Below are 22352 nucleotides of genomic sequence, written 5' to 3' on the forward strand. Positions count from 1 at the left end.
AAATTATAATTTGAACTGAAAGATAGAGAATCTAGAAAATTCTGCTCTTAGTCTCTATATAATGATTCATCCTTGTTTCCAGTGGCTAGTGAGGGGACTCGGTTCTTACTCAGGAGTGAGGTTTTCAATCACAAGAACCAAGAGCAGACTGTGGCAGGGGACCCTGGTTTATGTCTAACTTCAATACCTGCAGTGCTATTGCCACTAAAAGCCAACACTCACTGCTGCGCCCTGCTCAGAGTTCAAGTTCTGCAACCTAGATTCAGAACAGCCAGGACCCTTGGAGTGGCCAGATGACATTCCTGCACCGGGCCTCCTTCCTGACAACCCCCCAGGTGGGGGTCAGTGCAGGTGTGTGCCTGGGACCCCTCAGCGAGAACTAAATTCACAGCTGAATTTTGGATGCATCTACCGTCTTTTTTTTTTATGCTTCTGCCTTTGGTTCCTTTGCCTGGGAGGCGTTTTCCCATGTTTTCATCCAGTAACTCTACTTATCTTTGAAGCCCTGGCTGAATGTCAGCACCTCCACGGAGCTCTCCCCAAAGCCCAGGCAGAACAAATCCTCCCTCCACTATGCTCCTTATCAATACACCCGTAGCATGCACAGCCCAGTAGACACTGTCACTTCACATGACAATCCTTTCTGTGAAATGCAAGGTTCTCAGGTGGGTATTTTTTGTGAATCCTAGCATCTTGTTCAATGTATAGCATTTAGAAGGTGCTCAACATATGCCTGTTAAATGAATTGGGTTGGGCATGGAGTGGGAGTGGTGATGAGCCTGCTCTTGCTGCCATAGGAACACGGTCCAGGGCTGGTGAGGCTCACGGTGGGGCCGCGGGTTCTGCAGATGCATTCATATGGGCCGCATACATCTCCTCTTGCCTGGATAAACCCAGAGTCCCATCACCCAGCCTCAGGGCGAGGAACGGGACCGGCCCATCTGACACCAATTTTATGATTCAGTTGATAAAAATAGCACCACGAAGAATGTCTGAATGGTGAGGCACACAAAGACACCTCACCCTTTTCCAATCAGAAGCAAATGGGCATGGCTCAGTTTTGTCTCCACATCTGCCTTGCACACTCCAGAATCGGGAAGGCCTGGGAAGCCGTTTGTGTGAGACTTGAAAAGATGAGCGCTGATGCATGAGTGACATCGACAAGGGGCACTTTTCACCAGCAGAGCCCACCAGGAGCCAAGAAATTCATTCTCCACCTCTCCCCTGTACCTGATCCGTACGCAGCTCTAACAATGTATGTCTTTTGCTGACTAATAAAATGGTAACAGATGGCAGAGGGCAGGACTCTCTCTGGAATAGGGTTAGAGAAGAGGAAAGCTCCACAGAGACCACGTTGGGACCTGCTTGTGAGATCTGCAAATTGCCTTCCCCGGGGGGGATTATGAGAAGGGTTCTACCAACCAGGGAGCAGCAGGTGTGAAGGCGGAGGGGAATGGGGGGTTGCTCAAAAGCTGCAGTGAAGGAGCAGGGTTCATGACATTTTCTCTCTCAAGTTCTGCTGTCTTTATAGAGGTGACAGTGTCAACTGACAGTTTGGGGAAAGGGTCATGCTAAAGCCCATGGCACAGTCATGGCAGTAGGTCCTGGGAAAACGTACCATCAACGGAACACCTCTCTGGGTCTTCCCTGAGGTGTCCAGGGGCCTGGGCCTTGGGGGCAGAAAGGACATGGAATGCACAGAGGAGAAAAATCCAGGGAATCCGGGATCATTTTGCAGAGAATCTTGGAGGTCCTGCTAAGAAATCTGGGACCAGCAGTGTAATGTGTTCTACACAAATAACCAATTTTCAAAGATTTAAAATTTAATAAAGTACATAGGGGAAAGTTACACTGGAAATACTTAGTACTTTTGGGGATTTAACAGACACTTAGGGGTCCTGCAGTGCCACAGTCTTATCATTAGGAACATGACATTGGTTTTCTTCCTGCTATCATGGAGAAAGTACTCTGAAGTTGGAGTTCTTTGACTGCAGTGACCACAGGTAATAGACATTAACATGGTGGCTCTAATCCTGTCAGCTCGAGTCCTAAGTGTCTGCTCAGGGAGGCCAAGGTGAGATGCCCAGGTCTGAAGGCAAAGAGGCAAGGCAAGGGCGGGGCAGAGTGGCTCAAATCTGTCATCTCAGCACATTGGGAGGCCATGGTGGGAGGATTTCTTGAGGTCAGGAGATAGAGACCAGCCTGAGCAACACAGCAGAGAAAGAGCATGTGGAGCAAAAAGAGGACAGAAAGCTCGCCTTGCTAATGAGACAATCATCCATTTATTTATTCTTTCAAGAAGTATTTATGTATCTCAGTCACTGTGCTAGGTATGTGACAAAGTTGTAAAATTGAACAAGATTAAAGCTTTGATCCTTGTGCTTTAAGAGTTCAAAGTTGAGTGAGGGAGAAAGAAAAGTGAACAAATAATGACAGTGGTGGTTGCTGCTTGCCAGAGGGGCGTGTGTCCAGCACTGGGAGGCAGGGGGGTGGGGAGGTGGGGTGGGGAGGTGGGGTAGGGTCAGCTGTCAGGGATAGTGTGAGAGGGCTGCATGGAGGAGGGAGCGTGTGAACTTCAGCTGGGATTCTGAAGGATGGAGCAGCATGCGTCAGGGGGAGAAGAAGTGAAAGAAGACCCCGGTGGCGGGGGCAGAGTGGGAGTGTGGATTTAAAAAGGCAACTTGATTAATATAGGTGGTTCTACTACCCAATGGAAATAACATTTGGGTGATTAAGAGAGAAATTTCTTACGTACTCTATGCTAAGGATGGTAGCAGATGCTTTCTTATCTGTTGTTTCAGTTAAACTTCTCCATGCTCCCTGTTAATAATTTCATTTTATGGATGAGGAAACTAAGGCTCAGTTAAAGAAATGGTTATAAATGGGTGAAAACTGCCTAGCTTTTAGAGGCAGTCAGTTCTACTCTGAGATCATTTTGTCCAGGAAAGTATGCCGGAGAGGGCAGGGTGCTGGGGCCCAAAGGACCTGGTAGTTGCAGATTTACCCGTGAGATTGTACTCCTCTTAGTGCCTATCTGTCCAAAACCTTGAATTTTTTGTAGCACGACAGAAGAACAGAACAATGAATTTTGTTTACTAGTTGCATAGTTTACTTCATATGTTAATATGTTCTATTATTATTTCTATAACAGGATTTGTAAACTCCAAGAGAGCACGGATTTTTGTCCGTTTTGTTTGTGGCAATATTTCCAGCACCTGGATTGTAGCTGGCACACAGGAGGAACTCAATCGAATGTTTTTTGAATGAATGAATGAATGGACGAATGTTTTACAGGCTTACTGTTTTTCCTTTTGGTACAGCATATTGTGATGCTGTGGGAGAAGTGGAGCATGAACCATTGCTCTCTCTTCCTCCACCGCCACGCTACTGGGCAGGCTCACGTCCCACATGCCGAGATTTCAGAAATTCAACACCATCCTCTCCCCACTACATGTCACCATGCTTAACAGCCCACCATTAGAGATGAATTCCATCTCCAAGAAGCTTTTATAAAAATGCAACTACAATTGTGTGCTGCATAATGAAGTTTCAGGTCAAGAACAAACCGAATATACAACGGTCGTCCCATTTGATGTTGTAGCCGTCATAATGTCTTAGTACAATGCATTCCTCATGTGTTTGGGGTGATGCTGGTACAAACAAACCTATCACGATGCCAGTCATATAAAAGTACAACATGTACAATTATGTGCAATACATAACACTTGATTATAATAAATGACTATGTTACTGGTTTATGTATTTTCTATACTATACTTTTTATCACCATTTTAGAATATGTCTCTACTTATTAAAAACAGTTAACTATAAAACATCCTCAGGCAGGTCCCCCAGGAGGTTTCCAGAAGAAGGTGTTGTTATTCACTAATACACTGCTGGTGGGACTGCAAACTAGTGCAACCCCTGTGGAAAGCATTATGGAGGTATCTTAAACAGATTCAAGTAGATCTGCCATTTGACCCAGCAATCCCATTATTGGGCATATACCCAAAGGAAAAAAGGTCATTCTGTAACAAAGACACATGTACCCGAATGTTTATAGCAGCACAATTTACAATAGCAAAGATGTGGAAACAACCCAAATGCCCATCAATACATGATTGGATTAGTAAGCTGTGGTATATGTATACCATGGAATATTACTCAGCTATAAGGAATAATGAAGATATGACATCTCTATGGTTCTCCTGGAGAGAGTTGGAGCCCACTATATTAAGTGAAGTATCCCAAGAATGGAAAAACAAGCATCACATGTACTCACCAGAAAATTGGTTTCCCTGAACATCACCTAAATACACATCTGGGAATGACACCAATCGGATATCAGACTGAGGTGGGGGGTGGGGGAGGGGATGGGGGTATGCCTACACAATGAGTGCATTGCGCACCGTTTGGGGAGTGGTAACGCTTGAAGGTGCTGACACGGGAAGGGGGGTAGGGAAGGGAGGGATATATACCTACATGACGGGTGCAACGTGCACTATCTGGGGAACGGACACGCCTGGAGCTCTGACTTGGGGGGAAAGGCGGTACATGGGCAACGTATGTAACCTGCAATTCTATATCCCCCATAACAATAAGATGAAATAAAAAAAAAAAAGAAAAAAAAGAAGGTGTTGTTATTGCAGCAGATGACAGCTCCATGTGTGTTAATGCTCCCAAAGGCCTTCCAGTGGGACAAGATGTGGAGGCGAAAGGCAGTGATACTGGCGATCCTGCCCTGTGTAGGCCCAGGGTAATGTGTGTGTTTGTGCCTTAGTTTTTGTCAAGAAAGTTTAAAGATTGAAAAAAAGAAAAGTTTTAAAAATAGAAAAAAGCTTATAGTATAAGGATATAAAGAAAATATTTTTGTATAGCTGTACAATGTGTGTTTTAAGCTAAGTATTATTACGGAAGAGTCAAAAAGTTAAAAAAATTAAGCAGTTTATAAAATCAAAAAGTTTTAGTAAGTTAAGGTTAATTTATTGAAGAAAGAAAATTTTTAAAATGAATGTAGTGTAGCCTAAGTGTACAGTGCTTATAAAGTCGACGGTAGTGTGCAGTAATGTCCTAGGCCTCCACATTCACTCACCACTCACTCACTGACTCACACAGAGCAACTTCCAGTCCTGCAAGCTCCACTCGTGGTAAGTGCCCTGTACAGGTATACTAATTTTTATCTTTTATACTGTATTTTTACTGTACCTTTTCTATATTTAGCTATGTTTAGACACAAATACCACAGTATTACGATTGCCTATGTGCGGCACAGGTTTGTAGCATAGGAGCAGAAGGCTGTACCACATAGCCTAGGTGTGTAGTAGGCGATCCCATCTGGGTTTGTGTAAGTAGACTCTATGATGTTTGCATGACAATGAAGTCGCCTAACGATGCATTTCTCAGAACGTATCCCAGTCATTATGTGATGCATGACTGTACTCTTAAAGGTATCACTTATTTTAGGGCTGGCAAAGAGAAATTCCATAATTTATTGACAACTATCTAACAGGTACTGCACAGACATAATTTTACCTTCTTCCCAACTTTGTCTAGTCTGTCAGACTCAGCTCCTCATCAGAGCTTAGGACCTTAGGACTTCCGACTTGCCATGCTCCTTTCTAGCTCTTAGTTGTTTGCTTTAAGTGAATTTCAGTCATAGGTACCAGCACTGAATCCCAGAAAACATGAGTGACTAAGAGAAGCCTGCTGGCTTGTGAGTCACAGGGCCGTTCAAAACCTAAAGGAAAGTAATTTCTGAGTGTCTGTCCCCAAAACACGACATTGCAATTTGGATCGTAAGTTGGATGGAAAATATTTAGAAGTCCCAAAGGTGTAACCTCTTCTGGATTTTGACAGTGATCAAAGAGTACTTAGGTATAAATGGTAGATAACAATGGGCTTTCAAAATTAGCCATTGAGTTGGGTTTCTGAAAACATTAGGCACTGGTCCTTTACCCATTTCTTAATGCCCTCTTTTTTGTCATCCTGAAATCTAGTTCCTTATTTTGCTAAAGAGTACAATTCAATATTTTTGGAAGCCCTCCCCACCCTCAACACAGGGTCCCATGGAAACCAAATGGAAAGGAAAAACATCAGAAGTGGAGAGTTTATGCTATTGCCTTTGGGCCTACTGTCTGATTTCCTTTAGTCTGGACTATGTGGGCCAGAACTTATTTTCCTGGCTGCTCCCAAACAACTTACTGCTGCTTAAGCTATTGCTCAAAAATTGACAAAAGTAAAATGATGGAGAGTTGTGCTATTCATACTGAAAAATGATTTCCTAGTCAGAGCCAAAAATATATTTTCCTTGGGAAGCATTTACTCATGTGGGGCCTCAGTTCTCTCTGACTGAAGAAGAGAAGGGAGAAAAGGCCAACAGGGAGTGATGGAAGCGAGGGAGGGTGGATTCCCTGGCGGAGGGGGGTGGTTCAGAACACAGGGTTTGGCACTAAAAGTGTGAGGAGGCTCAGAGGTGGGTGAGGGCCATTTGGTGCTAAGGCAGGGGGGAAGCGGGATGAGTCACTACGGGAATCATATGGAAGGATGATTACACTGTCTGTGGCTCCAACATGGAAGCTTTTGAAACTGGAGGTAAGGGGATGGCTCTGATAAGCGATATGATGAATACCTGCGTGCGCAGAGCATGGAAGTGCATACAAGAATGAGAAGCAATGGGCAGGGGTAGAGTACGTTTCTTGTATGGGATCTGATATAATGGTCTATTTGCACTGAATTTCTCAGTGTTGAATTGGGTGAAATATACAAAAATATGCTCACAAAAACAAGTAGAAGAGAATTGCATCCCTGAGTGTGTGGCGAAGTTAGAATGAATGGGCTGATGGGACACTAGGCAGAGCTGGAGGAAAGGGAATCTATCAAGGTGTAACAGGAACCATAAAGTTCAGGAGGGATGTGAGGATCAGAAGAAAGGTCAGTGGTCCAGCACTCCTGGGAATGGTGCCTGGGACAGGATGTCCCCAGGGCCATAGAAAGGAAAAGATGGCTACAGCCAGAGACTCTGAGGTAAAGGACAAGTCAGCAGCTTCTAGTATGGAGAGCAAAGGATCCACTGATGAATATATGCACGGGACGGGGAGCTGCTAAAAGAGCTTATAAAGAGAAATGGACCATCTCCTAGAAAGATTAGCAAGGACAACTGAGATATTCCTCCCCCTACTGCAGGGAGCTTGCTGTCATTTAGGAAGGAGGAGTTTTTTGGGAGGTACGTGAAAGATGGATGTGGAATATGCAGCCCCTGTGTTACCACTTTCCTTCCTCACTCCCCTGGAAGACATCAATGACTGATCCCAGCATTCTTTGCTGGGGAAACTAATAACAGAATTAGAGCTCTCAGCACAGCTCTTTGGGGAGCCTCTGCCAGTCAATTATCCCTGGCACAGAAGCTCTTCCTTTAGTAGATGGCTTCCAGGTTACTAACCAATCAAATGACAACTGCCCTTTCGTAATAGTTACTGCTGTTACTGTCGTCATTCCTGTGCCACATGGTTCTATCACCTGAGGAGCTGACGTGCAGATGATCCCCCTGGGGAGCAGCGTCATGCTCTAGCATGCCTGCATCACCGAGGAGCCCTCTGCCCATGTTCCTCCACCACCAGGGTGATGGAGGTCACCACAGAAAGCAGTGCCATCTGCCAGGGTTCTGTCAACTTTAAAGGGCCCGGAGCAGCCCAGCGACAATTTGAGGGGTTGCTGGGCGGGTACCACAGGGTATGGAATCTGAGGACGAGGGGAAGAAAAAACCACGTAGCCACGGCCAAAGTGACTGCAGATGTGAAGCCAGAGATCAGATCTTTTGGGGGTGACCAAGGACACTCACCCAAACTACTTCCTGCTTTTGATTGACAACTTCTGAAATGGGCCAGTGCCCCAAGGCTTTGGGGTTAAAGGCCCGTGTTCAACCCAGATGATATCACCTGGGCTGAAGTCCTCAGATTTGGACTTGCCTTGGAGGTTCCTAAGTTGCCACATGAAAGATGTCAAAGGAACCTTTAATTAGTTGGTTCTTAGGGCTGGCTTGGACCAGGCTGAAGCATGGCAGGCTTGGCAGGGGCCCTAGGGAGGAGAGCGAAGGGAAAATCTGAAGTGGAAAGCCACATAAACCTTAGACGATCCACCCAATGGTGGCACCACATCTAAATAAATCAAATGGGTTCCTGACTCCTGGTGCCAGAAGTCACACATCCCACCAGCAACCCACACAGGCCCAGCAGTGCAGACCATGCAGGCTGGGTGGAATGGGGGGGCAGTGCTCAAGGCAGGTTGTGTAACTGCATCTGATCCACCCTCCCGCTGTGGCTGTGTCCCGGACTTTCCCCTGAGCAGGTGAGGGAAGGCCTGGCGTGCCAACTGAGCAGCCTGGCCTGGAGCCCCTGACGAAACGGCAGCTGCTTCAGGGGACTTTCTTATTCCAGTAACAACAGAAGACCTTTAAACAGTGGTCCTCGAGACCATCTGCAGAAAATGCTCATTTTCCTTCCCTAGCATCTCTGGAGTTTTTATTTTGTGAGTGTTCTCGTTCAGGACAAAGTACCCATGCGGGCTCTTAGAGAAACCTATGGACAGACACAGGCACTGAGCTTGGAAAGCAGCCTGGGTCATGTTGGCATTTCTGCGTTTTGGAGTCAACTCAGGAATCTGAAAGCCAGCAACATTTCCATTAAATAAGACCGCATGCTGAGGCTCCTGCTGGCAGGCCAAACTGGATCTATTGAGTCTTTTCTATACATTTAGCGCATAGATGTGGCAACCCTGAAAAAGACTTGGTGTCTAATTCCAGGCCCAATATTTGAACCAACCCTGGGAATCTGGTTGGAAGGATATGTGTGTCTTGACTCTTCGCGGGTTCAAGGGCAGTTGACTGACAGCACCACTGAACAGAAAGGCAGCGTTCTTCTTCGGCTTAGAAAGAGGTTCCAGATTCTGCAAAACACTGGCTTCCCTGACTCTGAGATGCCCTTGACCACTTCTAAAAGACCTGGTTCACACGGTCTTGTTGACTGGCTTCTGCCCGGACGCGTTCAGTTCTTATGTTGGCCCGTGTTTCGGAGCCAGCAGCGGACGCATTGTTGACATGCCCTATTGCCTGAAAAATGAGGCACGTTTTCTGTCTATGCCTAAATTAGGAATGGATTCCACCCTATACTCATTTATTTTCATACATTTAAAAAAGAGAATTAAAGAACTGCATTCTAACTTAGTAGCAAAAACACCCCTTCCCTGAAATACACGTGGATTTAAGTAAAATTCTGTTTCCCCTAGCTTGGGAGTGAGTATAATGCAAAACGGAGTTTAGATATGCTAATGTTCATTCTTGCAAAAAACAAAAAAATGAAGTAAAGGTTATTTTTTTATGCCTTCCATGTGACAGGCACTGCGCCATATTTTCAAATATTAATTCAATTAATCTTCACAACAACTCTGTTGGTGGTGGTGGTAAGCTAATGCTCATTAAGAACTTTGTGCTGGATGCATTGTTTATGTTGCCTCATTGAATTCGCACAGTGACCTTGTCAGCTAGCCAGTATCGGACCCATTGTATAGGCAGGGTAATTAAGGTTGAAAGAGGTGAAAAGTGGCTCCGAGTCGATAGTTAGTGAGGACCAAAGCCATAACCTGATGCTAGGTTTGTCTGATTCTAAACCTTTCTTTTTTTCTTTTCTTTCTTTCTTTTCTTTTGTGGAAAGGCAAACTTTATGTTTCCCTCAGTTTTATGGAGGTACAATTGACAAATACAACTGTACATATTTAAGGTATATAATGTGATGATCTGATAGAGGTATATGTCGTGAAATGATTGCCACAATGAAGTTAGTTAACACATCTATCACCCCATAGAGTTACCTGTTTTGTTTTTTTGGGTGGTGAACACTTAATATGTACTCACTTAGCAAATTTCATGTATACAATGCAGTATTATTAACTATGGTCACAATGCTGTGCATTAGGTTCCCCCAAAGCCACTCATCTTATAACTGAAAGCTTGTACCCTTTGACAGACATCTCCTCGTTTCCCCAAACCCCAGCCCCTGGCAACCACTATTCTACTCTGTTTCTTTGAGTTCAGCTTTGTCCAAAACGTTCCTTCCCATACTGTGTTGCTAAGTGAAAATCATTTTTCATGTAGAAATGATCTCACAAATACCAGCAAACCACTGGTGTCAGACCTCTGGGGTCAGGAGGGCAGAGATGAAAAGGCAAAAAGGAACTTTCTGGAGGGTTGTGGGCTGGGATGCGGACTGAAAACTGTCGGTGCGCACGACAGTTCAGAAGAGCCAGAGATCTCTGTGAACCGGGATGGCCTCAGACGCCTGGGGGAGCCGCTGCACCTGGTTCCCCTGCGGGGCGGAGCAAGGGTCAGAGAGAGGTAGAAGGAGTTGGCTGGTCTTTACTGAAGCCTTGACTCTCTGCTATTAAGGACTTTCTGGTTAGTGAATTGTGTCAGGTTCAATTAAGTACAGTAATTGTCTTTCTCTATATGGAGCTTGTGCTCTGAAGAGTCTCCCCAGGAAAATGGTTTATGCACTTAAAATGGCTGTGTTGGACCGAAGTCAGGGAAGCGTGGACGCTGCTGAGAAGATAAGGGCGCAGGGTCCAGGTTCCAAGAGCATGGGGTTGGGGGAGAGTAGACTCCCACCCCACAAGCAGTAGTCTCAAAGAGGTGAGAAGGGCCCAGGCAACCTCCCTCTGGCCTCCCTGTATTCTGACAGCATTTTCTCTGGAAAGCATTTTATTGCTTAAACATAACATTTGTTTATTCGCTCAGGCCATGAGTCAACTGGTGAAGCAGACTATCTGTTAACAAGTACCGAGTATCTATTATGTTGACAACCCTCTCCTATGTTTAGATGGGGACAAATAAAAGAAATATTGTCCTTGACCGTGCAATTTAGCTCAGCATTGAGGGTGTGGGAAAGTTAAAGCTTAAGTTAAAAAGCAGGAGAACCTGATAGACATTGCATTGAAGGTCACACGGTTCAGACGGTGTAGACGATTGTGAGTGAGCAAAGGAGGAGTGAGCAGGTTGCCGAGGGATTTCTCAGGGAACGTCCTCGGAGGCAGGGTTTAGAGGAGCTGCGGAGCAGAAGCTGGAGGAAAGGGGGTGGTGTTACCCCTGCATAGGGAACAGAGTGGCAAAGCCATAGGGGTGGGAGGAGTCCTCTCGTATAGGACCCAGCATGGAGACTGACTGGCAGGACCTCAGGGGTTTCCTTTGTCTGCTGGGGGGATTTGGCTTGAGTGACCACTGGACCAGACACTATACTTTGAACCAGTTCGCTGCTTGCCAGGGTATTCCCAGGGAGAGGCCCACTGGACTTTTCCACAGGCTTACAGTCAACTCTCCTTCCCTCAAGTGATTGAAGAAGATTTGCTTTAGTGTAATACCAGGCTACTCTTCTGTGATTCTTGTTCAGTGGTTGGGGAAAGGAGGTGGGATGTGGAGTCAGAAGCCATGGGTTTAGTGCTGGTTTCAAAGACTAGCTGTGTGGCCCAGGGCCTGCTGTCTCCTGCTCCTCAGCTCCTCCAATGAAGCTGATAAGCACTGCATCTCTTAATGATATGGTGAAGGATTAGCAAGAAAAGGGAGCACCTTATGCATATCTCCATTTTAGAACTATCGAATGCCTTTGCAACGGTGTAGTATTTCCATGACTACCTCTCTTCCTCACAGCCCCCAACCCTCAGTCCATAAGCTCCCAAAGGCATGCTACTTCAGCTCCGAGTTCCCTGCCTGGACTATGGTAGATACTCCAAACAAGCTTTGCTGACTGGTGGATGAGCAAAGATGAGATATTGCTAGTGGAGTTGTTATTTCTTAACAGTATTGCTTTTTCAGGTGTGCATAGCTCTCTGATGCAGTGTTCTGTATATATACATATTTTACAATACAAATAAAGAAAACAGAATATGGCAGCTATGAATCATTTACTTAAGTCTTTGGCAGAATGAATGAATAAATGTGGAATGCACTATAAAAGTGAAAGTATTAAAATGAGTTATAATTATCATCATAAGTAATAATGAGTCATCTAAAAACCCACCCGCAGCAAGCTGTTCAGAGTGCAAGAACTACTTTAACACAGTAGGATAATTCTTAAGGTAGTTGCAAATTATGGGTTAGCAATGTAGGGGGAGAGAGCAGCTTAAACGGTCAAGCTTGCTCCACTGCTCCTGTGTTCTCTGTTTCCTGACCACACCAGCCAGGCTCATTCCACAGCATAACAAACTTATTACATTGAGAAAATAAATGCAATAGGACAGTGGCTTCCTCTCTTCCTACCACCATGTTTTATAGCGGACTCTCGTATACCCATAGTCCAAGCCTTCCTTCTGGTAACAATAGAACGTCATTCACCATCTTATCTAAGACCAACCCCTCCACCTAGGTTGTGGTTCCCAAACTCCTCTCCTGGCCTTTTCGCCTCACCCCTTCTCTCTTGCCTGAACAATTTTACCTTTGCATTATTTCCATTAGCACAAAGCCTTACTTTAAAATCCATGTTGAATTAGTTATAGTCAAAGATAAATAAATATATTTGAATTTGTAGGTACCACATGGAAGGTTAAAACATTTATGTTCACTGGCCTTAATTTCTTCAATGGACTAGGAGAAAAGATCATCTATTTATAGTGGGATGGGCAGAGGAGGAGACTTGAGGACATTTAGATACTCAAGGAATCAAAAAATACTCTCTTAACAATATCCCCCCTTCACCTCATTAACCTTCCAGTATCTTTCCATGTCTCTGGTCCCTTTTCATGGCAATGCCTCAACAGAGTTGTCCATACTCACCATCAATTCCCTCACCTCGTGTTCTCTCCTCAATGCAGTCCAATGAGATTTCATCCCCTCTACTCCACTGAAACTGTCCTTTCAAGATCCCCAGAAATCTCCATATTTTCAAAACCAGTGGTCAGTTTTCTGTTCTAATTTTAGTTGCCCTCTCAGTAAATGGTGGAGCAATAAAGTTAGGGAGGTGCATGGGACTGGTGCTGGCCAGGGGGCTGTGAGTGGCAGTGATGTGTGTTGTTTCCTGGCTAAAGTGTGGAAGAGTCCCTGTGCAATTCTCTCCTCTCTCTCTGGTGATGGGGGTCACCCCAGAAATAGTCTCCCTCAGCCTGGGTTCCTGGTGATTGTGGACCAGAGCCCCTCCCTCTCTGGCCCACATTGTTCCTGCAATGTGAATAGGAAATGCATTTTCTTATAAGCCACTGAGATTTCATGTTAATTTATCACCAGGGCATAACCTAGTCTATCCTGCCCACTACACAGCAGCTGACACAGCTGAGTAGCTCTCTCCTGCCGGAAGCACTTCCTCCCCTGGCTTTCTGTGATGCCACTCCCTCCTGGTTCCGCCCCCACCTTCCTGGCTTCTCTTTCCAACCTCCAGATATCCTAGTGCAGTAGGGCTGGCTCTGGGACTCTTCTCTTTCAACAGGTGATTTCATCCAGGTGCATGGCTTTACCACGTATTATATACAAATGGCTCCAAAATGAGCTCTTTTTTGAGGGCCAAACTGGGACATCCAACAATCTATTGGAAATCTCTACCTGAATGTCTAATTGTCATCTCAAACTTAACATGCCCCAAACAGAACTCTTAACTTCATACTCCATTCCAAACACTACCCAAGCCATTTCCCCTAATTGTTTCCATATCAGTAAATGGCACCGTTTGTCCAAGAAAAACTCCTAGGTCTCTTCCATGACTCCTCAATCCCCACATGATACCAACTCTAGCAGCAGCTCCTGTCAGCAATCCTTTCAGAATAATGTCCCACGCCTCTCTGCTTTTCTCTGCCTTTCTTATTCCCCACCTAGTCGTTGCCCTTCCTTACCTGACTGCCCCCAGACTGCCCCGCCAGCTTCCATCTTGCTCTGGGGCAATGTATTCTCTACACAGCACCCCAAGTGATCTTTTAAGGACAGCAGCATGTCACCTTTTGCTTTAAGCTCTCCTATGGCTTCCCATAGACAAACCCAAACCTGAACACACCCGAGCCTCCTTGGCCTCGCAGGAGGCAGGCCCTCCTGACACCAGCTGGTCCCTGCCTACGGCCCTCCCTCCCGCCTTGCGCAAGCCTCCTCGTTGCCCGGCACCTGTCAGCTCCCAGCTATGCCAACAGTGTTCCTGCCTTTGCGCCTGCGCCTTCGCCTTCGTATTTGCTCTGTTTCTCGTCTGAATGTTCTTTACCTGGATCTCCATGATTATCAACTCATTATTCAGTTCGCAGCTCACTTGTCACCTTTGGTCCCCAACCCACCCCAGTCGCTTTCGACTCTATTTTTCTGCTTTCTGTACTTCCTAGCATCTGTCACCATCTGAAACCACATGTGTGTATGTGTTGTATAGAATGAAAACTCCACAGAGGCTAACCTGTCTTGTTCACTGTTCCTTTTCCTGTGCCAGGAAGGAAGGAAGAAAAGGAGGAAGGGAAGAAGGGAGGAGTCTCAGTCCCCCTGGACACAGGTCCTCTGATAGTACCAGCGTGGCACCCTTGCCCCTGCCCACGCACATCAACCCAAACTGCTCTCCTAAAAGATGCTGACCCCTGGGATTGAGCTCTCTCCTCTCTGTACCCGCAATCAGAATTTTAAAAATAACCCTTCTGTCCTGGAGGACTTGGCCTGGACAGGCCCTTGCCAACCTGTACCCTGACTAACCTTATCACCTCACTCTTCTGCTATCTCTTCCTCACTAGGTTTTCATTTTTGTGGTTGTGGTTTGTTTTGTTTTTATTTTTTGCATTTTAATCCCATAAATAATTATTTTTAAGAGGAGGCAAATGAGGTGCCACCTGTAAATGGCAAAGTGGCTTGTGAGACAACTCCCTTTGCTTTTCCTGGCAAGAGCTTCTATTCCTGAGAGAGACACAGATGAGAGCATTTGCAGATGTCTATCATCATTTCAGAATGCTATGGGGTCATCCAAGTCAATAGTTGTGCCTGGCATTTGTGCATCCTCAACAGAGAGAAGTAATTTACCATGACAAACGGTTTAAGCCATTCAGGAAGATTCTCAGGAGTTTTGCTTTCATAGATATACTATCCGATAGAAGTTCAGAGAGAAATATGGTTGGCGCAGAAGGCAAGTCCGAAAGATGTCAACACCATTCCTTTGCAGATGAGGTAAGAACTTGTAAAAGGTATTACTTTACTTTTTCTAATTATCAAAGTATATCTTGCCCACTGAAGAAAAGTTAGGACATACAGAATGGTGTAAAGAAGCAGAAAAAAAATCACTCCCAATCTCTCTACCTTCCTTCCAGTTTTTCTATGTTTTGTTTTATTACATAGTTAAGATGATAGTGTATATACAATTTTGTAGCCTGTTTATTTCACTTAACACTATTGCATAATCCTTTTTTATAAGTCATGAGAATCTTCACGAATGTTACTTTTTGGCTGTATAATATTTTACCATTATAGTCCATTCCCTAATATTGAACTTTTACATTATTTATACATATGCGATGTAAATAATGCTGCAGTGAGCATCTTCATGCATATGTCTTATTCCACACTTACTGATGCAACACGTATTTACCGAGTGGCCGCTACAGGCCAGTTACTGTTCTTGGGGCTGGGAACACGGTGGTGAGCAAAGGCTTCTTTCCTCTGGAGAGCTTACATTCTACTGAGGGCAACAGACAGAGAAGCAAATAAACATAAACTATTAATTAGCTCTATGAAAAGAGATGATGAAAAGTAAGAGATAGAAAGATACAAATGATGTGGGAGGCTATTTTAGTTAGGGAGATTAGAGAAAGGCCTCTCTGAGGCAGTGTTTTTGCACAAAAGCATTGCAGATTATTTTTGTAGACTAGTTTCCTAGAGGAAGGAATTAAAGTTCTTGCTCTCTAGGAAGCCAGTTTACTCCCTGACAGCAGTTCTGGAGGAAAGACTATTATAAAAATGCACCCTATTAGGGCATGATCTTGAGTAAGTTACTTAGTTTTTCTGATCCTTGGTTTTCCTGTATGAAGTGGAAATAATTACACCTGTATGTGCACGTCTGTGTGTATGTGTGTGCGGTGGAAGTGTGAGGGTGGGGGTGGCTGTGAAGATGGGATGTTAACCTTCTTGTATTCCAGAAAACGTGGCTCAGAAAGCAACACATTCTGTGAAGGGAATGGTCAGGCTGTGAAATGTGTGCAGGGCATTCCAGTTGATAAAAACCTAATCGAAAAAGCGTTCTGGAAGGTGTGGCATGAACACTTACTCTGCCTGGCACATATTAGGTAATCAGTAACATCTTCTGAATGAAAGGAAGTGCCCAACCTGTCTAGAGAAGCTCGGCGAGACTGGTGGCCAGAAGGAAAGGTCTTGGATGACCGATCACACGGCGGCTCAGTGTGCCTTGTGATCTGTGAAGCAGACACGGTGATGCAAGCCCCTGCTAACAGGTGAGCCTGGAATTCACGAGCCTGCATACAGGTGGTGTCCTCAGTTCCCTCATTCATGAAATGGGGCTAATCATGTCTGCTTCACAGGGCTGTTTGGGGGATTAAAAGGATAGAAATATAAAGACACAAGGCTGTATCTAGTTCATGGTAGGCCCCTGATAAATGCTGTTTTTCTCTCCCTCATCTTGAAATAGTAGGTACAAAAGGACCTAAGATAGCAAGAGGGAGGACTGTGATACGGAGCCTTGAGAGAGCTCTAACTGTCACACACACTTCCATCATAGCTTTCTGAGCCGGTTGGAGGCTCTTCTCAAGGTGCACCATGTGGGGACCCGGCACATCCTGTTTATATAGTGCCTAGAGGACAGGAGAGGACACACACATTAAACAGTGTCCTCCTTTCCCCTCCCCAGCCCTAGTGACACCCAGTAGAAGGCGGATCTGCCCCGGGACCTCCCCACTCCCGCCCATGTTTATATCCTCCGCTTTCTTCGCCTCTCCACTTCCTGTGGCAACACACAGGAACAGCTTCTCTGGCAGCACTTGGATTAACAGCTTTTGTCTGACTTCTTTGCTTACTGTTGTTGTTGTTTTTTAAATTCTGCCTTTTCTGTAAGCCAGAAGCAGAACTGCATTGAGGAAAACAATACCAAGGGGACCCAGTTGCCCCCATCTTCTATTTGGCAGGAAAAGGAAGAGGAAGGAAGGGGTGCTAAAAGTAAGGGAGCACGAAGAAGAAGAATCTAAATTTGATCTGCTTAAAGCTCAGATTTGCATTCATCTGTAGTAGAACACATTCACTGGCAGATGCTCTAGGACCTAGTTAACTGTTTGTGGCTGGTGAGCTTGGGAGAGAGACTGTCCTCTCAGCCCAGGCTCAGGAAGCTGCCTTTCATTTCACTGGGTTCGCTAATGAGCTTTGAGTTGCCTTGGGCAGTAATTTTCTCTCTGGATATAAAGAATGCAAAGAGAGAGCAGGCCTGAAAGCCCCTCTGGCTGGGCTTCCTCTTGTTACAAACAGCTTGTCTTTGAACTTGTAATTATGAGTCATGGGGCTCCCAGTCTGGCGCAAAAGTGACTCATTTTAAGCAAATTATCAGTTTTTGCCCTGTTACAAAATGCCGTGATCAACCATTCTGTATACAGGAAAGAAAGGAACATTTTTTATTAAAAGAGCAGGATGTGTAGAAGGAGGGTGAACTTCACTATGCTTTCCAGACATATGGACCAAAGTCAAGCTCAGGCCCAGTGTCAGCCAAGAAACAAAATAAATAGTAAAAATGGCACAGAAAGCAAACGATCAGGAAACTTCATTTTAGAACAAACGCAAAATCAACCTTTGCAGCCAACAGCATAAGACTCCTATAATGCTATATGATTCCTGGGCATTCTCTCCTCCCCTACTCCGTCTTCCAACTCACTTGGACCTACTGGAATTGAGGTCAAGGAAGAAATATCTTTTTTATGGGATGATTTAACACACAACTTTGTTAAAGAGTCAGGGATGACAGATGCCTCTGAGTTTCCCAAAGCTAGTTACTCAGACAGATGTACTGATAGACACAGCAATCATATTAGATAAATGTGATCTAGAGATGGGTCTATGGTGGATGAAGAAACCCAAGGCCTTCTATTACAGAGCCTTCTCCTTAGGGCACCTGCTACATTAACAGTCTTTGGTTGAAAAAACATTTGAAATGATCATTACCTCTTTGCCAGTTGCAAGAGTAGTAATAGATCTGAAAAGACAATTTTTCTTCTCTGATATCTTAGGTATGATTAACACTGCCCCAGACCACAATAAGGGGAAATGGGCCCAGAGTGGACTGAAGGGCTATGTGGTCCAAGAGTGTGATTTTTGAAAGAATGATTGGAGATTTCCAATTAATTCTTTTAAATCGCTGCCCGTTCCTTTACACCACTGAAGAGGACGCACAAGCTACATGGGGAATTTGGCTCTGGGTTAAATTGCCTGACTTCCAAATTTTACATCCTTTCCAAATTACTTTCAATTTAAAACTGCTTTTCTTGTTTCTTGAATCCATTACTTCTTGTCCCTTCCATAAAACAATGGTTACGAAATGGATATTTTTGTATGTTCCCAAATCCCCCAAATAAAATCCATTAATTAATCACTCAATATATTTTGAATCTCCATCTTCTCTGCTTTCTGCTAATCATTGTAACTGATAAAGAATCAATAAATGTCATGAAAAATAAAGGCAGAACATGTCACCAATCGCCTCCCAACTGGCAATTCGAGTGCACATTTTTCAATCCTCATATCTCTTAGCCTCTCTGCAGTATTTGAATATTCTTTGATTGTTAAAACTTTCTTCTCAGGAACCTTGGTGTGTATAGCTCTCTCCATATTCTCCACCTGTGTCTCTGTCCACTCTGAGCCTCCCTTACCGACGGCTGCACTGCCTGTGCATCCAAGTGACAGAGCCAGCAAGGCGGAGGAGGTCACTGGGAATGGAAAGGAATGTTGAATACAGGAGACATTTCTGATGGAACATGATCACTAACTAGCTTTGTGATTATATATTAGAACCCTTATATTGCAATAATGAAAACCTAAACTTCAATCTGGCTTTTAAAAAGTGGAATGTACACAATTCATGTTGATGAGTACACTAAAAGCCCTGACTTAAGCATTGTATAATTCATCCACGTAACAAAATAACACTTGTACCCCCTAAATGTATTGAAATAAAAAAAGAAATCCAGGAAAAAGTTGGAATATATTAGTTCAGGTAATTGAAAAAGGCAAGTGTCTGGCTTTAGACACTTTTTGATACAAAGACTCAAAAAGAAAAAAAAAAGAGGGAAAAGATTGATCTAAAAAAAAATCACTCAAATGCAGCACGGTCATCCAAGAGATGGCTGATATGAGAGATTGAGATGTGAAAGAGAATAACAAGGTCCCACACATGAAACAGCAGTTTCCAAAGGAGGTGCATATAGAGAATGCGGGAGAGGCAATATTAGGAAAGATAATTGGCTTTGCATTTTCCAGAAACAATAAATAATATGAAGCCTGATATCCAGGAGCACAATAAATCCTGACCAGGAAAAATAAAAAAAAAACAAACAAACTCATTTCCTAGATAAAATAATGATACTGAGGGCACCAAAAACAAAAGATCTGAAAAGTAGCCAGGGCAAAGGAATATTGCCTACTAAGGAATGACAATTACATTGATAGCATACTTCTAATAACAACAATGGAAATAAAAAGACAATATAATAGTACCTTTAAAATGTCACACACACACACACACACACACACACACACATACACACAGTTGCTATTAGATCATAAGGGCTGGGAACTTGTACAGAGAAAGTATTCAGTAAATATTCATTAGCCGATGATTAGATACAGAGCTGGAGCTATCAAGACTGGATCTTCAGCATGGTTCAAAAATTTAACATTAAAGAAATCAGCAAACTAAAGCCCTCAGTGAGAAAATCAAATCAGGTTTCCTGTATTAATATGTCAAACAGAATGTCCTTGGCCTAACTTTATATCCCATAAACACCTAAAACAAAAGGACCACATTGAATTAGATTTTGCCTAACCCCCTCTATTTTCAATTTAATTACTGGTAGCACCTTTATCCTTCCTATGACATTTGGCTTCTATTTTTGTATTTTTGAATGTGTAACACATAAGCTCATGGTGCCCTTTCTGTTATTCCTCTGAACTGAGCTCCCCAGTTTTCTCTCCTGTTTCTCACTTCCACTGTGAGACAGGGCTTCCAACTTCCAGTTTGCATCCTGTGCCAACCTCTGTTGGCATCTGCCTCCAGCCTCATGAATCCCAGCCTATCATCCAATCCAATTTCTCTGAAAATATTTTTTAAATAACATTTATTTTTCAGATTTTAAAATAATATATTCTTTATAGAACATCTGAATATTTCAACTTTTAAAAAGAAAAAATAATCTCTAATCTGACTACCAAGAGATAACAATTATAATTTTTTAGTGTATTTTCTTACAGATTCTTTTCTATGCATGTTTAGGTCTATGTAACATAATTGAAATTATATTGTAAACAAAACTCGCATTTATTGTCTTCATTTCTCATCACATCACGAAACATTTCCTGTGTAATTAAAAATCCTTCAAAAGCATTTTTAAAATAACTATGATATCCCATTAGATGGTCCTTCTTTAACTTAACCATATTTTTATATCATCAGTTCTCTTTTCTGATTCCCCACAGCAATTGTCAATGTCTTTTGTAGTAAGTAAAAATTCCAAATCTTGGACCCCTTTCAGGTGCTGTCATTCTGCATCTGCCCCGTCCTCCGCTGGCCTTTCACGTTCTCGCTAAATACATCAGCTCGCTTCTCCTGTGTACGACTTTCCTTTCCTCTGAGCATCACTCACTTTCCCCCTCCTACATCTCTGCCAACTCACTGCTCTCCTTAAAATGTACCGCAGTTGTCACTGCAATGATCTCCACTCTCTCTCTTTATGTTGTTGGATATCCCTGTTTATTTCGTGTACACATTTATGACTTTGACAGTTTGCAGCTGACTATATTTATGTTTCTACCACGTGTATGTCATGATCTGATAGGGTGGCAGGGGCCAGTGTGGTGGGACCAAGAGCAGCAGGAGCCAGCATGATGGGATCAAGAGCGGCAGGAGCACAGCCAGCAGATGGGGGCCACTTCTCCTGACCCCTGTCACACTTCACGTGGTGGTCAGCCCTGGAAGAGAGGTATGAGGCAGGACTCTTCTCATGCTCAGAGCTGAGCAGCAGAGGGTGGTTATGTTGGCCCAACTTTGATTAGCAAGATAGACATTTGGAGGCATTTGGAGGATATCTGCACTTCCAGCCTAAATGAAAACATATTTATTTTGGCTGCTGAGTATCTGGAGGATAAGGGGACCATGTGCATATGGGAGGCTTAGCCTCCTCTTGGAAAAAAATGATCTCAATTAAATCCAATGTCTGCGTTAGATCAGCCAGTGTGTTCAGTATCAACCTGTGCACTGACTTAACGGTCCCAGTGAAGTATCCCTACTTTTGAATCTCCTGCTTCTTCATCTCACACAGTGATTCCTTTAAAATTGAAAATCATGGGCATCTTTTTAAAAGTGGAATTGGGAATGCAAACCAGCCACTTGCCTCCTCCTCCTCATCTGGTCAGGCCATCGCTTGGCAGCTTGCCTGACACAGCCTGGATGCTGGCAGGCTGAGGTGGCCAGGCTGGGCTAGGTGGAATGTTCATAAGCACCACTCAGTGGAGCGGGACTCATGCTAACGAGACCCCACAGGAGCCCACTGGTCTCCTGACTGTGAGAGATCATTAAACATGTTGAATTCAATCTAGTGACATACCTCCAATGGATTAAAGGCCTTTCAAGAACTGCCTTTTAAATTGATAATTTTACCCTTGTTAATGCACAACAGACTTGGGTTCCTGAAAGCATGGCTGTCCCAGTTTGTGACAAAAGGAAGCTGACATGTAAATCAGGTTTTGTACTTGCTAGCCACTTGAGCAAAAGGTTGGATGGGAGTTAGCAGCTCTAAGATACATCTGTAAATTTTAATTGGTCAGGACTTCTTTCCCAGTAGTCTACTTCCCCAAATATTTATGGAATCACCAGATGTCAGTGTATTTCTCATTTCCAGAATGGGGCATGGGCAAACTCTGCTGCTCCAGAAGGTGGGTGGGGAGGTCATACCCATGTATGCATAAGCCTTGAGGGACAAAGCCCTGCTCTCTGGTTGCCAGCATCACTGGCCATCAAGTTACCAAGAAGGGGCAGGAAGGATGGGCAGATGTTATCACATAGACTGACACAGATGCATCTTTGGCAAATGGACACTTTTGGACAAGTTACTCTGGACTCTTAGAAAATCAAAGCAGTGACATTATCATCAAGAAGCAGCAGCAGGTAACT

General features: G+C 44.1%; 1 protein-coding gene across 1 annotated transcript in view; it reads right to left on the reverse strand.

Annotated features, from left to right (window-relative positions):
* KIF6 (kinesin family member 6) overlaps positions 1-22352 on the reverse strand; it is a 372644-nt gene that overhangs the window by 87099 nt on the left and 263193 nt on the right. The gene's annotated exons all lie outside the window — the stretch shown is intronic.

This window comes from Eulemur rufifrons, chromosome 15, assembly GCF_041146395.1.
Source record: "Eulemur rufifrons isolate Redbay chromosome 15, OSU_ERuf_1, whole genome shotgun sequence".
NCBI classification, from domain to species: domain Eukaryota; kingdom Metazoa; phylum Chordata; class Mammalia; order Primates; family Lemuridae; genus Eulemur; species Eulemur rufifrons.